This window comes from Suricata suricatta, chromosome 10 (genome assembly GCF_006229205.1).
Source record: "Suricata suricatta isolate VVHF042 chromosome 10, meerkat_22Aug2017_6uvM2_HiC, whole genome shotgun sequence".
Taxonomy (NCBI): Eukaryota; Metazoa; Chordata; class Mammalia; order Carnivora; family Herpestidae; genus Suricata; species Suricata suricatta.
In genome coordinates, this window is record NC_043709.1 from 104,458,701 (window position 1) to 104,476,588 (window position 17,888).

The 17,888-nt window shown below is 47.0% G+C and overlaps 1 protein-coding gene across 8 annotated transcripts in view; it reads left to right on the top strand.

The window, feature by feature from the left end:
* The first annotated feature begins 727 nt into the window (after positions 1-727).
* Positions 728-17,888, top strand: part of SLC25A18 (solute carrier family 25 member 18) — a 29,928-nt gene continuing 12,767 nt past the window's right edge. For 2 of the 8 annotated variants that reach the window (XM_029955338.1, XM_029955339.1), the window contains exons 1-3: positions 728-1,036; positions 7,140-7,347; positions 8,461-8,543. The gene's annotated coding sequence lies outside the window, so the exon portion shown is untranslated. Of the gene's footprint in view, positions 1,037-6,936; positions 7,070-7,139; positions 7,348-8,460; positions 8,544-17,888 lie in introns of all 8 variants that reach the window. The other 6 variants (XM_029955336.1, XM_029955337.1, XM_029955342.1 and 3 more) reach the window with 4 other exon arrangements.

Here is a 17,888-nt window from a genome sequence, read left to right on the forward strand (position 1 = left end):
AAAAGAAAGCTGGCAGGGCAAGATTTAGGGAAAAGGAAGGAAGTCACAAATTGTCAATGAGAATTAGTCTCAAAACTGGAACTTTCTATTTTGACATTTGGAAACATCCAAAATGCTTCTCTTGTTAAACATTAATGCCTTCTGTCTAAACCAATTCTTATCATTGGGGAAGGAAAGGTATCTTGATTATATAAACAAGTAGCCCCTGTAGGATTCAGTTTTGCCATAATCTGCACTGTCCGAGAGTGGCATTAACAGAATGGAGAAAATAACCCAGGGTTGGACTCTCGTAGAGGTCACCCTTCACCTTGTGATCTAACTAGAGGTGAAAGACCTATGTCAGTAAACTGTTGTGCAAGGAGTGCCTTTGGAAGAAATGCCATTGGACCTTTTCTCCCAGGCCTGGATTCTAGACCAACTGGGAATGAGGCAGAGCTCTAAGTGTCCAGACTGCTGTAGCCGGCACTCCCCCTCCCCCCCGGGATTCTCTATAGATTGGTCCTGCAGATCTGTTCCCTGGCCTCCTGGTTTTCCCTTGGGTTTTTTCATGGAGGACATCTGTGTATGTGCCTTAGTCCCTTCTCTACTTACCAGTGCTCACTCCTCTAGTTTCCTTAGGCAGTTTTACCAAAAACCTCCACTGTAAGATGGACTGTGAAATACCAGCCGAGGAGGCAGCTGGAAAATCCCCAGATTTGGCTATTGTGTGCTGAAATCCCAGCCCCTTTCTGTTTCCATGACCTGCATATAAATTCAGGTCCCCTTGAGAAGTCTTCAGGTTTGGAAAAGCACTACCTGCTCCTAGAATCTTGGATTTGAACCTCATTTTGGACAGCGAATGACAAGGAAGAAGTAGCCCTACTGTAGCCAGTTAGTACTAGATAGAATTTTTTTTAACGAAGTGGAGTCAATTCCTTGGATTGGATTCAAGGTTTTTGCTTTGGGGCGGAATTGAGTCCACAGTAGGAAGGCAAAGACATCCAAGCGAAGCCTGGCCTGTGTGTGCCCCAAGAACTATCTCGCAGTCAAGTTCTCAGTAAGTATTAAATTCCAGCTGTATGAATATTTATTTTCCTAATTACTAACAGTGGAAAAGGGAGAGAAAAATAGCTTTCTCTGTTCAGAGTTCACAGTAAAGGGAGAAAAGCAATACAGAAAAATTGGACTATAATGAAGTGTTAGAACGAACACACTGCATAAAGTAGAAAGGTTTGTACTTCCTCCCTGCAATTTAGTCACTGCAGGTGGTGGGGGGGCGTTGTTAGCCATTTGGTTTGGACAGACCTGGGTGTGCTGGCAAGGACGCAGGGCCCGGATCTCCTCCGCCCAGCCTGCCAACTCCGCTTGTTCCGTTCAGCAGGCTCCGCCTGGTTTTCTCCAAGTCCTGCTGCAGCTTGGATCCCTCTTCCTTTTCATCCTGGTCCTGCTCCATGAGGCTACACTAGTGATGAAGACAGAGCAAACTGTTATAACACCAGTAATTCTCCCCAGGGGGTACTAAGAGGACTTTTCCTAGAGACCGTATAGGCCTGCAGACGAGCGTGTGTGTGGACAGGCCATGGCACGGCCCCCACTACAGCCTCCCATGTCTCCTGTCGTCTTGTGGTCACATACTCTGTTGTGCTTCCAAGTGTAGTCTCTGAACCAAAGCATCACCTGGGAATTTGTTAGAAATGCAAATTCTGGGGGCACCTAAGTGGCTCAGTTGGTTGATTGAGATCCTCTAACCCCCTCTCTCTGTGCCCCTCCCCCACTTGTTCTTTCTGTTTAATAATGTGTTATTAATGAAAATTTATATTAATATTTTTATATAACATTTATATTGACACTAATATATATTTAATAATTTCTATATTATATATAGAAATGTAAAAGGGCGCCTGGGTGGCTCAGTCAGTTAAGTGTCTCCAGCACAGGTCATGATTCCATGGTTCATGGATTCGAGCCCGTCAGACTCAGTGCTGACAGCTCAGAGCCTGGAGCCTGCTTCCGATTCTGTGTCTCCCTCTTTCTACTCCTCATTTGTGCTGTCCTCTCTCAAATATAAATAAACATTAAAAATCACTTAAAAATATAAAACTGACTGCTGGGTTAGATGGAGGGTGGGCCTCAGCAGTCTGTTCTAGCAAGCCCTTGGTTCTGATGCAAGCCAAAGTTTGAGGACACTGACCTATAGGAATGGCCTGGCATTTACACTTAAATCCTCAGCCACACCTCCTCTGAACAGACTGTCAAATTCAAATAACACACATCACAGCGTCCTTCTCATAAACTAAAATCCATCCCATACATGGATAAAGGTTATGGATGTTCCTCTAATCCAAGCCTGGGGAGAGATTGCAAAACAAGAACGGCTACAAAGTTGAGAAATGCCCTCACTGCTCACCCTGTCCCCATCCCAGCCCTGCCCTCCTTGACACCCTGCTTTCGTTCTGTCACATTCCTCCATCAAGTCTCACCCCCAGGGGTGCCTGGGTGGCTCAGTTGGTTAACCGTCCAACATCTGCTCGGGGCATGATCTCATGGTTCATGAGTTCAAGCCCCATGTCGGGCACTGTGCTGACAGCTCTGAACCTGGGGCCTGCTTCAGATTCTGTGTCTCCTCTCTGCCCCTTCTTCACTCATACTCTGTCTCCCTGTCCTTCAAAAGTAAACAGACATTTAAAAAAGTAAAGAGGAAGTCCACCTCACGTGGTCCTCTAACTCTGTGCTCTGCCGTACCTTCGCTTTCTTTTCTGCAGTAACATCCCATCGCCAGAACTGACTTTCCCTTGTGCGCTGCAGTCCAGCCTCCTGATCAAATGCCTTCAATGAGCCTCTCCTGCTCTTTTCTTCCCTCCCTATGAATGTTATTCCAGTTTCCTCTATTTGAGTATCACATACTTATCTCTCTTTTTCTTTTAAGTTTTGTTTGTTTGGGTTGGGGGTGTTTGTAGTAATCTCTACACCCAGCATGGGGCTCGAACTCACAACCCGAAAAGCAAGAGTCACATGCTCTTCTGACTGAGACAGCCAGGCGCCCCATACCTTCATCCAAACTTTACCAATAGAACCTGGCTTTTTTTCCTGACATTTGGCTTCCTCCCTACCTTTCTACAACTACTGACTTGCATAGAGCCTCACCCCTTTCACAGCCCTTACATCCTCCGTGTGGCCTCTGACAGCTTGATCAACCTCCTCTTGAGCTGGTTTCACTGAGGCCGTGACCCACATTCACCCAGCTGTCACACGGCCTGCACTTCCAGTTACCTTCTTTCGCTTCCCAAAGGTGTGCCCTTCCTAAGACTTGCTCCCTTTCTTTTTTTTTTTAAAGACTTTTTTTGAAATGATCTCTACACCCAACACGGGCCCAAATTCACAACCCCAAGATCAAGAGTCACACGCTCTACTAACCAAACCCAGCCTAGCACCCCTCTATCTTCTTCATGCACCTTCCTCTAGATGACTTCTACTTTTACCTACAACTTAAGATGTCCCTCGGAGCGCCTGGGTGGCTCAGTCGATTGAGTGTCTGACTTTGGCCCAGGTCATGATCTCACAGTTTGTGAGTTTGAGCCACGCCTCAGGCTCTGTGCTTGGAGCCTGGAGCCTCCTTCGGATTCTGTGTCTCCCTCTTTCTCTGCCCCTCGTGTGCGCACTCTTGCTCGCTCTCTCTCTCTCTCTCTGTCAAAAATAAATAAAAACTTAAAAAATAAAAAAGATGTTCTTCTATGCAATCGACTTCCATCTTCAATTCAGACCTTTTTGCCCTGTTCTGCTCACCCTTTCCAAGTTCCTATTGGACATTGACACCAAGTGTCCCAACTGCCATTATTGTTTCGTGACTTTTTATTTGCCACTGTTTTAATTTTTTTACCTAAATGATGTACAATTTTATTTCCTACATCTTGTTTATTTTTAACATTCTTTCTTAACCATTTTATTATAATTCACACTAAAACTGATTGGGGTATCTGGGGGGCTCAGTTGGTTAAGCATCCAACTTTGGCCCAACTCATGATCTTGTGGTCCATGAGTTCAAGCCCTGTGTCAGGCTCTGTGCCGACAACTCAAAGCCTGGAATCTGCTTAAGATTCTGAATCTCCCTCTCTCAAAAATAAACTTTTTTTTTAATTAAAAAAAAACTGACACATTCCCTCCTTCCTCTATGTTATGTTTAAATGTAGTGTACTGGCTTCATCGCTCATCTCTTCCTTTCTAGCCTGGTAAAATACACATAAAATATACCATTTTAACCATTTTTTTAAATACATATGGTTCTTTGTTCTATTTTGTTTTTTTAATGTTTATTTTATTTTTTTTATGTTTTTATTTATTTATTTATTTTTGATACAGAGAGAGACAGAGCATGAGAGGGGGAGGGGCAGAGAGAGAAGGAGACACAGAACCGCAAGCAGGCTCCAGGCTCTGAGCTAGCTGTCAGCCCAGAGCCTGACTCGGGGCTCGAACCCACGAACGTGAGATCTGACCTGAGCCAAAGCCGGAGGCTTAACTGACTGAGCCACCCAGGCGCCCCTAATGTTTATTTTTGAGAGCGAGCACGAGCAGGGGAAGGGAAGAGAGAGGGGGAGACACAGAATCTGAATCAGACTCCAGTCTTCTAGCTGATGGCACAGAGCATAACCCAGGGCTCACACTCACAAACTGTGAGATCAACCTGAGCCCAAGTCAGATGCTTAACCGACTGATCCACCCAGGGGCCCCAAATGCATTTGCTTTTTTGAAATTTTAAATGTTTATTTAATTTTGAGAGAGAGCAAGCAGGAGAGGGACAGAAAAAGGGAGACACAGAATCTGACGCAGGCTCCAGGCCCCAAGCTGTCAGCACAGAGCCCAATGTATGGCTTGAACCCCAAAGCTGTGAGATTGTGACCTAAGCCAAAAGTCGAACGCGTAACTGACTGAGCTACCCAGGCTCTCCTGACCATTTTTAAGTGTATACCTCAGTTGCACTGAGTACAATCACCTCATTATGCAACCATAACTACTATCCATCTTTAGAACTTTTTATCCCATAGTGAAGCTCTATACCCATTCAACTAATTTCCTAACCTCTCTTCTCTCCCAACCCTTGGTAACCACTTTAATTTCTGTGCCGATAAATTTGACTATGGTAGGTGCCCCAGATAAATGGAATCATACAATATTTTTCCTTTTTCGGGCTTAGCATGTTTTCAAGGTTCATCCATGTTGTAGAATGTCGCAGAATTTTATTCCTTTTTGAGGCTAAAGAACATACCACTGTGTGTATAGACTGTATTTTATTTATCCATTCATCCATCAAAGGACATTTGGGATGTTTCCCCTCCGGGCTGTCATAATTATGTTGCAATGAACATGAGTGTACAGTTGGGTGTTTAAGTCTGCTTAATTCTATTCTTAATTCTATTTTTAACTCTTTGAGGACTTGCCATACTGATTTCCACAGCCTCTGCATCATTTTACATTCACATCAGCAATGCACAAGAGTCCCAATTTCTCCACGTCCTTGCCCACGCGTGTTGTCTTCTGTTTATTTGATAGCCACGCCCTCACAGGGCTGGCACCACTCTTTCTAGGGCACGCTGCCATCCCCTGTTTTGTGGCTGCCCCTTTAAGCTCGTAGCCAGCTGAACTTTCTGTCCCTCCCCACTCTCCCTACCTCCCACTCCTGATGCTACTAGCGGGGTGATGATAGATCTTTTCTTGCTGATCCGTGTGTCAAACCTGGTATTTCTTCCTGGCGTGTTTAATCACCTGCCAAGCCCCATTGATTCTTCACAGAAATCACTCACATCTCTTCCCTCCTGCAGGCAAGTTCTCATTTTATTTCTCACCTGGATTATTGTAATCTTCTGGCCTATCCAAACCACTTGGCACTGCCATAAACCTGAGCTGTGACCAAAAAAAAAAAAAAAAAGGTGGGCGCCTGGCTGGTTCAGTCAATAGAGCATGTGACTCTTGAACTCAGGTTCATGAGTTCAAGCCTCATGCTGGGCATGGAGCCTGCTTAAAAAAAAAAAAAAAAAAAAAAAAAGGAAGAACTTGAACTGTGCCCTCTGGGTCCCCACTCCACATCCTATGTCAGCTTTCCACTGCCCACCAGGAAAAGGGAGGGAAAATGTTATCATTTAGTGAACAACTTCTGTGTGCCAGCCACTAAATGCTAAATGTACTAAATGTACGAAATACCCTACATCTGAGTCTCATTTCACAGAGGAGGACACAGGCACAGCGAAGTGAGGTCACGCAGCTAGCATGTGTAAACTGGAATTCAAACCAGTTCGAAAGCAGACGTGCTCCAAAGCCCACTCAACCACTGTGCTGCCTCGCAGCAGTCTTAGGAAGCGGATATCCCAAGCCCCTTTTGAAGAAGAAAAGCACGAAGTTAAATAACTTGCCTAAAGTGAGGTAGTTATTAACTTGGAAGCTGGAATTTGAACCTGGGTCTCTGACGTCAGAGTCTGTCCTCTGCTGATTCTTCATCTCTCCCAAATCCTTGGCCAGGCAACAAGGTCCTCTACCTTTGGGGCCCAATATGCTACCAGCTTTATTCTCCCCACTACTGCCTCATCCCTGGCCCCAGATTAGATACTTTGCCTCTAAAGGAAAGCTGGGTTTTAGTTTTACCTCTCTGCCCTCGGTCTTCAAGGCCAAAACCAATGGCTACTTCCAGAACTCTCTCCAGCTGTGTAACTGGAAGAAATCTTCGGTGGCAGCACAGAGTTCACAACTCCGCTGTACCATGTGTGAGTGCAGGGAACGTGCCACATCAGCGTCCTGCCGCGCGGCCCTGCCACAGTGGAGCACGTGGTGGACCATTGATATAGGTAACCACCTGTGTCTAGAAAAGTGTGTGACTCTGAGAAGCAGAGGCTGGCTTCTGACGCCAAAAGTCTGGCAGGAGTGTTTGCGCTGCATCGATTTTCCTTGTTTGTCCTCCTCCCTGACTTCCAGGTCTCCGAGTGGATGGCCAGTCTCCCCTCACCCCCACCCCCACGCTGCCTTGAGCAAAGCTTTTTCCAGCCTGAATTTTTGTCTCAGTCATTCCACAACCAAGTAAATAGCCACCTGCTTGCCGCCTGGCGAGGTAGGACTGGGCTTGGCTAGGCTGCATAGTGGCCTCCTTGGGGTTTCATTCAAACCCAATCTGTTTACAGGTGTGGGAGGTGGGAGAGAAGCCGGGGACCCAGAGGAGAGGATGGCTCAGTGACTGCCTGCCCCAGGGCAAGGGGCTCTGGGCGTGAAGAGGGAGGGCCACTAACGATACCAAAAGAGGATCGTAAACCAACCCTTCCTGCAGTTCAACAGTGATCTGGCCTGTATCTTGGCATCCAGAAAAGGCAGAACGTTCCTCACCGAAAGCAGGTAAGAGTTTCTCTGGTCTGTATCAAGCTTAGACTTGCTAGGGAAAGACCCACTTCTAGCAAATGAACATCGGGAGGGGGTCAGAGCAGCCAGTGGGAAAGGGTCCCCTTCCATTTGCTGCACAGAGTTGGAAGGAGGCGGGCGAGAAGCGGCCGGTCCCTGACCATAGGACCTCCCAGGCGAGGTCTAAGCCAGGATGCGAGCTATTTCCTTGGCGCTGCTCGGGTCAGGGGCTCGTCTCTGAAGAACTCTCACTTGCCCTGCTAAGTAGAATAGGTGGAGAGAGGACGCTTCTCTTCCCCGAGTGCCTCCATGAGGTGGAGAGACAGCTGCAAGGCAGAACTGTCTGTCTCATGATGAGACTGACTGCGGAGTTAAAGGCGGCAGTCACCCTCGTGGTTCACTGATTCCAGCATCTTCACTGAATGCCTCTGCACCAGGCTCGGGAGGCACTACCCTCACCCTTTCCTCTCCCAGGAACATTATTTTGATTGGGGGTGGGCAAACTGCTGTAATATGAGGTGGTATGTGCTATAACTGGACATTAAGTTTTTTAATGTTATTTATTTTTGATACAGAGAGAGACAGAGCATGAGAGGGGAAGGGGCAGAGAGAGAGGGAGACACAGAATCGGAAGAAGCCTCCAGGCTCTGAGCTAGCTGTCAGCACAGAGCCCCAGGTGGGGCTCGAACCCACGAACGTGAGATCATGACCTGAGCCAAAGTCAGATGCCTAACCAACTGAGCCACCCAGGCGCCCCTATAACTGGATATTAAATAGGATCTCAGAACAGGACTCCTGGCCAAGATTTGAGGGACTTACGGTAGTGGTGCTGGGTAGCTCAGTGGGTTAAGCACCTGACCCTTAATTTCAGCTCAGGTCATGATCTCACGGTTGGCTGTGAGACAAGCCCCATGTGAGGCTCTGCATTAAATGTGGAGCCTGGTTGGGCTTCTCTCTCTCTCTCTCTCTCTCTCTCTCTCTCTCTCACAAACTAAATAAACAAACTTAAAAAAAAAAAAAAAAAGGAGGGACTCATAGGAGGAACCTGAAGCCCAAAACACGTTTTTGTTTTCTTTTTTGTTTTCTAAAAAACAATTTGTACTTCATCAGGTACAGATGGGGCAAGAGTGTCCTACTCAGCAGGACAGTATGTGCAAGGCTCAGCTGTAGGAGACCGTGACGTGCTCCCAGAAGTGAGTGTTCTCGATGGCTGCAGGGAAAGCAACTTGATGATTTGGGAGGGCACAGTCAAGTGGGAAAGTAGGGTCCAGGTAAAGGCAAAGGGTTGGGAGCTGTCCTGAGGGTGGTGGGAAGTTGGTGCTGCACGTCAGGCAGGGAGGTGCCTAAGTGGCAGGCTGGCAGGTGGGTCCAGACTTGCCTTCTGCTTACTTGGCCATGTTGTGGAGCTCAGATGTGAGGGGAGCGAGGCTGAAGGCATGGGACAGAGGGGGAGGCTGTCCGGTGCTCCAGACCGTGGGTGACACCCGTGTAATCAAGCAGTGGCTGGTGAGCCCACGAGAGACTTAGGACAGCTCTTTTCTACCCATGATGAAAGGCCTGTTTATTCTAATCTATTATGGAGAAATAATTTTGTAAAATACAATAAAAAATCAATTGTTAGAAAAATTATTTTATTTTAAAAAATTTTTAAGTTTTATTTATTTTGAGAGACAGCATGAGCAGAGGAGGGACAGAGAGAGGTAGAGAGAGAATCCCAACCAGGCTCCATGCTGCCAGTGCAGAGCCCCATGTGGGGCTCGAACTCACAAAGCGTGAAATTGTAATTGAGTTGAAACCAAGAGCCAGACACTTAACTGACTGAGCCGTCCAGGCACCCCACAAAATAAAAATCTTTTTAATGCTAAAATATAAGCTCACATTTTTCTCAATAAATTGTAAAACATGGAATGCTTCAGGATGCCATAAAAATTTCTAAGCTTTACTCTCAATTTCTGTAGTTGTTCACAGACCAGCACTGAACCCACACGCCCTGAGTAGCACTGACTTCAGGAAGAAGAATTGCCAGAACATGATGACTGATTAGTCGTGGGGACATAGAGGGAAAGGAAGAGTGAAAGACAGTGCACAACTTGGCCTGGATGATGGAATCCCTGGTAGTGCAGCGTCCAGAGCTCGGGAACGAGGAAGGGAAACAGCAGGTCGAGAGGGGTGGATACAAGTAGAAAGAGGTGTAACTAGACTGTGTGAGCCAGGCTGCAAAGACGGAGACGGTGGGAGCTGGTTAAGATGATGGCGAGGGGCTCAGGGCAGGAATCCGAAGCTGCAGGTCATCAGTGTCCTGAGCAAGTAGACAGTGACTGAAGCCCGGGAGAAGATGGGGTTTTCAGGATGGCTGTGCAGAGTGGAGTGGAAGGAGTCAAACGTCTTGGCAAGACATTATGGGTACCAGTGAGCAAGGACACTGGTCATGGGAGGGAGGCTGGGAAGCCACTGGGGAAAGCCACGGAGTCACAGAAGTCAAGATAATAGAATGTTTTAAGGTGGAAGGAATGAAAGGTGGTGGAATCAGGAGCTCAGAGAACCCTGGCCTGCTCTGGTCCCTACGGCACACCACCTAGAATCTTCCCTCCAAGTAGATGTGTCTCTGGACAGCCTCATTCAAATATGATCCTGGGAAACCATGTAATAAGAATTACTTCAGAGGTGCCTGGTTGGCTCAGTTTGTAGAACATGCAACTCTTGATCTAGGGGTCTTGAGTTCAAGCCTCATATTGGGCATAGAGGTTACTTTACAAAACAAAAGAAAAAAAAAAGAAAGAAGGAAAAGGAAAGAAAGAATTACTATACAGTGTGCTGTGCTTTCCAAATTTTCTAATTTTTTTCTAGTACTTTAAATACTTTAAGAAATAGAACCATTGTTCATTATTAACAAAAGAGAACTGATCACCACCTAAGCATCTGTTAGCTAGCTATCACCTAAAGCAATAACAGGATGGGTCACGATTTCTTTTTAATTTAAAGATTATTTGTTTTGAGAGGCCCCTGGGTGGCTCGGTCAGTTGAGCGCCCGACTTCAGCTCAGGTCATGATCTCACAGTTCGTGGGTTCGAGCCCTGTGTCGGGTTCTGTGCTGGCAGCTCAGGGCCTGGAGCCTGCTTCCAATTCTGTGTGTCCCTCTCTCTCTGCCCCTCCCCTGCTCATGATCTGTCTCTCAAAAATAAATAAAAATGTTAAAAAAAATTTTTTTTAAAGATTATTTGTTTTGAGAGAGTGAGAGAGAAAGCAGGGGAGAGGTAGAGAGAGAAGGAAAAAGAATCCCAAGCAGGTTCTGCACTATCAGCATATGGCCCAACAGAGGGCTCAATCCCACGATCTGCGAGACCATGCCCTGAGCCGAAATCAAGAGCTCACCCAACTGAGCCACCCAGGCACCCCAAGACAGGTAACAGTTTTGAGGTAGGGGGCAGAACCCCTGGACAGGACAGGTAGGTAGGCCGGCTGCATTCTGCCATGCAGACCCCCTCCCAGCCCCACCAAGGACCTGTCTGCTCCTGGCTCTCCGCCCAGGACGGTCCTTAACCAGCTTCTTGCTTGCAAAACAGAGTCTGCAGACGAGTGGAGAAGGGACAAAGGACCCCTCCGAGTACACACACACAAACACACAGACACCACAGCGGTGCACGTGCGCAACGAGACAAGATGCTCCTGGAAATGGGCATTAAGGGGTCAAAAAACTAGCCTGGCACTGCGCACCAGCAGAGTGGTGTCCTGCCTGCCTAGTGAGGGGCACCTTGTCACTGACTTCCCGAGGAGGAAACTGTTCCCAGCGCGTCGGCTTCCCTCCCGGTGCCAGAGCCTCCCCGCGGGCAGCCCCCTCTCCCGCCCTGCCCTGCATTCCTCAGCCCCTCAGGTTTCAGGCCTCCACCAGCTCCACAGCTCTTCAGCCCCGGACAGTCGCCAAGCCCAGGCCCTTTCTGTGAGGAGTTCTCCCCCAGCCAACTCTTGTCCTCTGCACCCTCCACCACCCCCTTTTTTCTATGCCTCATTTGCTTTGCCATCATCATGCCACCTGTCTGGCTTCTCGCATGAAATTTCCTTTCCTCAACCCGCTCTTCCTGAATTGTCCTCATACTACATTCATCAGGGTCCTTTCCCCCTTAACAGTATGCACTAGTTTTTTGTTTTTGTTTTTTTCCTGCCTGCAGGATCAAATTTGTGAAAAGTTACTTAATTTAGGGGGACACAAACTATACCTGGCAAGCCCCAGGCTCCCCATGCATGGCCTAACCTACCTTTGTAGCCCTTTCCCACCGTCTGCTGAGCCAGCCAGGGCAGCGAGCCGTGCCCTCAGCCCTTTGTCCAGACCCTGAGGGGCTCGCACAGTGCTTGTCCAGGCCACCTCCCCCTCCTCATCTCCTTATAAACTTTGCCTTAGTTTTTTTAGTCTATGTGCTGCCGAAGCAAGCACCCCCTTATTTTTTTGTTTATTTATTTATTTTTTAATTTTTTAACGTTTGATATATGTTTGAAACAGAGAGAGAGAATGAGTAGGGAAGGGGCAGAAAAAGAGGGAAATACAGAATCCAAAGCATCCAGGCTCCGAGCTGTCAGCACAGAGCCTGACACAGAGCTTGAACCCACGAACCGTGAGATCATGACCTGAGCTGAAGTCAGACACTTACCCAATTGAGCCACCCAGGTGCTCCTTTAAGTTTGTTTATTTACATAGAGTGCACTTGAGGAAGAGCACAAAGAGAGAGAGAGAGAGAATCCCAAGAAGGTTCCCTGTTACCAGTGCAGAGCCCAGCGTGGGACTCGATCCCATGAACTGTGAAATCATGTCCTGAGATCAAGAGTTGGATGCTTAACCAGCTGAGCCACCCAGGTGCCTCTCCCTTATTTTTTAAGGCCACTTCTACATCCTTTTCCAAGCCAGGCTAAAATGAACTTGTACATCTCTGAACGCTTACAATATTCACTATCTAAGCATCTCAATTGCAGTGAAATGGAGAATTTGAGAGTTCTTTCAAAAGTTTGCTTATTGGATAAGAAGTCGTTGGCTACTTGAGTGCCTCGGTGCCTCAGTCGGTTAAGCATCTGACTTCAGCTCAGGTCATGAGCTCATGGTTTGTGAGTTTGAGTCCCACTTCAGGTGAGCTCGAGCCCCCACTTCAGGCTCAGCGCTGACAGGGTGGAGGCTGCATGGATTCTCTCTCTCCCTCTCTCTCTCTACTCCTCGCTCACTCATGCCCTCTCTCAAAAGAAAAAAAGAGGAGCGCCTGGGTGGCTCAGTCAGTTAAGTGTCCGACTTCGGCTCAGGTCATAATCTCATGGTTTGTGGGCACTATCTCTCTCTGTCTCTCAATAATAAATATAAATGTTCAAAATTTAAAAAAAGAAAACGAATTCTAATTTGTTATTTCAAAAACAAACAAAAAACACCCCAAAACAACAACAGCAAGACAACAAGTCAATTCATTAGGATACTGGAATATCCCTTTGGTACCTAAGGTCAAGAACGAAGTGGATCACTGTATAGTCAGGACTTCAGACCCCACCGGAACTCTCTGCTCTCTCTCTTGTTCTGCTTTATCCATCTCTCTTGCTGCAAATGATCTCTGTTTCCCAAACCATATACCACATGACAGTAAACATGACTGCAGATCAGTCCGAAGGGTTATGTTACAGACAAAAACTTTAAAGAAGCTACACAATCTGTTCTTTAAAATACCTGTATAGGGGCACCTGGGTGGCTCAGTCGGTTAAGCTGACTTCAGCCCAGGGCATGATCTTGCAGTTTGTGGGTTTAAGCCTCGCGTTGGGCTCTGTGCTGACAGTTCAGAACCTGGAGTCTGCTTCGAATTCTGTACCTCCTTCTCTCTCTGCCCCTCCCCTGCTCACACTCTGCCTCACTGTCTCTCAAAAATAAAAAAGCATTGAGGCGCCAGGGTGGCTCAGTTGGTTAAGCGTCCAGGGTCGGCTCAGGTCATGATCTCACATTCGTGGGTTCAAGCCCCGCGTTGGGCTCTGTGCTGACAGCTAGCTCAGAGCCTGTATCTCCCTCTCTCTCTGACCCTCCCCTGCTCGCGCTGTCTCTCTCTGTCTCTCAAAAATAAATAAAAAACATTAAAAAATTAAAAATAAAATAAAATAAAATACCTGTAGAGATCAGGATGCCTGGGTGGCTCAGTGGATCAAGTGTCCCAACTCTCCCCCTTTTTTTATGTTTATTTATTTTTGAGAGAGAGAGAGAGAGAGAGAGAGAGACAGTGGGGGAAGGGCAGAGAGAGAAAGAGAGAGACACACAGAATCAAAAGCAGGCTCCAGGATCCTATCATTAGCACAAAGCCTGACTCAGGGCTTGAACCCATGAACCGTGAGATCACGACCTGAGCCAAAGTCAGGTGCTCAAAGGACTGAGCCACCCAGGTGCCCCATATCCCAACTGTTTTTTTTTTCTTTAATGTTTATTTTTGAGAGAGAGAGAGAAAGAAAGTGGGACAGAGACAGAGAGAGAGGGAGACAGAATCTGAAGCAGGCTCCAGGCTCTGAGCAGTCAGCACAGAGCCCTATGCGGGGCTCCAACTCACTCTGTCTCTGCCTGGAGCCTGCTTCAGATTCTGTCTTCCTCTCTCTCTGCCCCTCCCCTGCTTATGCTTTGTCTCTTTCTCTGTCTCAAAAAATGAATAAATATTTAAAATGTTTTAATTAATTAATTTCTAAAAATAAGTAAAATACCTGTAGGGGAGATTAAATGATCTAGATTAAGTCAGGGACCCATCCTCCAATAATCAACACCACCCAGAAGAATAGCGTCACATTTTAGGAACATGACCATCCCCACCAGGTGACTAGTAAGAGAATTAAAAGGTTCCTGGAAACGAGGAAATGAAGAGATAAAACAGTATCTAGGGACACGCAGATGCATACATTTCCCATTCATTCAAATTTCTTCCTTTTTTTGAAGATTTTTTTTAATGTAATCTCTGCCCCCAATGTGGGCCTCAGACTTACAACCGCAAGATCAAGAGTCACTGTCCTACCAACTGAGCCAGCCAGGTGCCCCTAAATTTCTTCCTTCTAAATATGGATCAATAATCACGTGTCAAATTGTAAATGCACTTATCTTCCCAATGTGAGATTACTCAATGTGGTGACTGGATACTGCAGTCAGAGGCAATGACGGGGAGCTCCTGTTATTCAGATAAAGATTGATTTTTTTATATGTATATATCCTGTCCTTTTCTTTGATCCCAAAGAGTTCCAGATATAGATCCTCATAATTCTGTATCCCAGTGCTTAAATAATTCGTATTTCTACCCCAGTACCCCCCAAAAACACTGTTTTTCTAAATTCCATTTCGATGAGAGAGCAGGTGAAATATTACCTATTGGCCAATAGTCCAATGCATAGAGCACAGGCAGCTTAGTCAGAGGAGTCTACTACACTTGATTTTGGAGTTGTAAATTTGAGCCCCATGTTGAGCACAGAGATTACTAAAAGAAAAAAAAAGGAAATTAAACTGGGCGCCTGCATAACTTAGTAGATTAGTCATCTGCCTTTGCTTCAGGTCATGATCTAATGATTCATGGGTTCGAACCCCACATCAGGCTCTGTGCTATCTTCGGGTCCTGTGTCCCCTTCTTTCTCTGCCCCTCCCCTGCTTATGTGTGCACGCTCTCTCTGTCTCTTTCTCTTTTTTTTTAATTTTTTTTAAATTTATTTTTGAGAGACAGAGAGAGCCAGTGCAAGCAGGGGAGGGTCAGAGAGAGAGGGAAACACAGAATCAGAAGGAGGCTCCAGGCTCTGAGCTAGCTGTCAGCACAGAGCCTGACGCGGGGCTCAAACCCACGAACCGTGAGATCATGACCTGAGCTGAAGCCGGACGCTTAACCGACAGAGCCACCCAGGCGCCCCTGTCTCTTTCTCTTAAAAATGAATTTTTTAAAACTTTTTTAAAAATCCTAAAAAAAAAGAACAATTTTTAAAAGGCTAAATATTTTAATCAGTGTCCGTTTGTTTACTAAATTCTCTGGCCGTGTAGGGAGCCCTTGGTCAGGCAATGGCTGCCCCAGGGCCTGGCTTGCCAGAAGAGCTTCCCCTGCCAAGGATCCTTCGGGTCCTATACGGAGAGAAGGGTGCGCAGGAGCGCCCGGGGGAAGTGCTGCATCACTCTGCAAGTCTATTCCTCTCAGGGCTGGAGCCAGTAGGATTTAAACTGAGAAAGCAGGGACCTTGTTTTTGTGCTGCCCGAAACTGACCAGCGGCGCAGTCAGCACTCCCCACATGATTGTAGGGTGCCTGACTCCTGGGCTGATGGATTGCCTGAGGTATTGAACGAATGTGGACCCTGTTGCCAAGTTTGGGGTTTTGGGGGTGAGGACTTCTTTGAAACCCTCACTGGCTCACTGTCAGTTTCCTCTTTGTTGACTCCGTTTGCTAATGCGTTTACCGGCGCCAGAAATCTTGTGTGGCCCAGTCCTGGAATACTAAGTCTGTTCAAGGGAACTGCCAGGCCTGGGACTTAGTGTGACGGCCCAGTCCCGGCGGGGGCAGGGACGCTCTGCAGGGCACACGTGCTGCACACCGACAGGCAAGTGCACTTGGAGGTTGGAGGCATCATCACATCTGCCTCGTGAAACTGGGGTGCCCCGAATTTCTCTCGCTTCTCTTAAATGCCCCTATTCCAAAAGCCAGTGAACCACAACTTATAAACTAATAATTTCGTTCTAGAAAAAGTAGGGAATATGGCTGCAGGATTCTCAATTATTTGAATTTCTGCTTTCAGACTGACGGGATTTCTCCAATGTCCCATTGTTTCCTATCTACTTTTAAGGGGGCGATTCAGGATTACAACACATCCTTCTCTCACAACAACTTTGAAAGTGTCTCAAAGAACTGCTGACACGCTTTAATTTCCTGACATTTTGTGCCTGGGTGGCTCGGTCGGTTAAAGGTCTGACTTTGGCTCGGGTCATGATCTCTAGGTTCGTGAGTTTGAGCCCCGAGTCAGGCTCTGTGCTGACAGCTCAGAGCCTGGAGCCTGCCTGGTATTGTGTGTCTCCCTCTCTCTCTGTCCTTCCCTCACCCATGCTCTGTCTCTCTCTGTCTCTCTCTCAAAAATAAACATTAAAAAAATGTTTTTCCTAACATTTCCCGACAAGTTCCCTAAAGCTCTGGCTTTTGGAAGCACGAGATCGGAGCCGCGCCACACAAGAGCCGCCGGCCTCTCAGCCCAGGACAGGGCTTCTGCTCAGCCTGTGCCCTGCTCTCTCTGAGTCCATACTTCACGTTTATAATTTGCAAATCCTCACTCCCTTCGCCAGTTTAGGGGATTATTAAGTCTCTTTTGGTTGGGAGTATCAGAAACACATTCTAGCAAGCTAAGCAATAATGACCTGATTGACTGACAGGACAGTTGAGAATCTCACAGAATCCAAGGACAGGAATGCAACCGGCACCCGGAAGTGAACTGGAAACTGGGAGTTCAAGCAACATTAGGACTGTCTCCATCTTTTGTTTCTCCTCCAGATATACTTGCTTCACTTTTCTGTTTCTTTCTCTACACACCAGCTTCCTATTTCTCCAGCAGATCTAAGTTTTACACGTTCTGGATCTAAACACCATGTTCAAAACTTCCAGTTTCTCTGGGCGCCTGGATGGCTCAGTCGGTTAAGCAGCCGGCTTCGGCTCAGGTCATGATCTCGCGGTTCATGGGTTCCGGCCCCGTGTCGGGTTCTGTGCTGACAGCTCAGAGCCTGGAGCTGCTTCAGATTCTGGGTCTCCCTCTCTCTCTGACACTCCCCTGCTCGTGCTGTCTCTCTCTGTCTCTCAAAAATAAATAAAAGACATTAAAAAAAATTAAAAAAACAAACAAACAAAAAACCTTCCAGTTGGAGTCCCCTTAACTAGTCCTTTTGTCTCTCACATCTGTTCTGCCAGGAAGTCCTGTTGGCCTTGCCTTCAACATCCATCCATAATTAACCACTTGTCACCCCCTCTCCGCCTGTACGCCCCCAACAAGCAGCCTTTACCTCTTGCTTCGGTTCCTGCAATAATTTAATCGATCTTTCTGCTTTTATCTTGAGCCCTCTGCTGCCTATTCTCAACACAGCCGCCACATAGTCCTGTCAAGAGGATGTCATTTCTCTGCTCAAAACTCTTCAGTTGCTTCTCTGTTCGTTCAGAATGCCAGCCAAAAACTTCGGAGGCCTTACAGGCTCGGGCTCCCGCCGGTTACCTCTTCGACTTTGTCTTTACTTCACGCTTCCCCGCCACCTCGCTGTGCCTGCAGCTCAGCAGTCCCCGCTTGCAGGGTCCGCCGACCTGCTCTGCCTTGAGCGAGCTTCCCACACACCCACACGCCTCACCCTCTCACCTGCTCTGAATCCTCAAGTCAGAACCCTTTCTTGGTTAAAACATCAAACACCCACCCCACTGACATTTTCCTATCTTCCTTCCCTCCTATATTTCTTTCTCCAGAGAATTTATCAGTATCTGGTATCCTTAGGATTTACTTATTTCATTTTTTTAGGTTTATTTATTTATTTTGTGAGAGAGAGAGGGAGGGAGAGAGC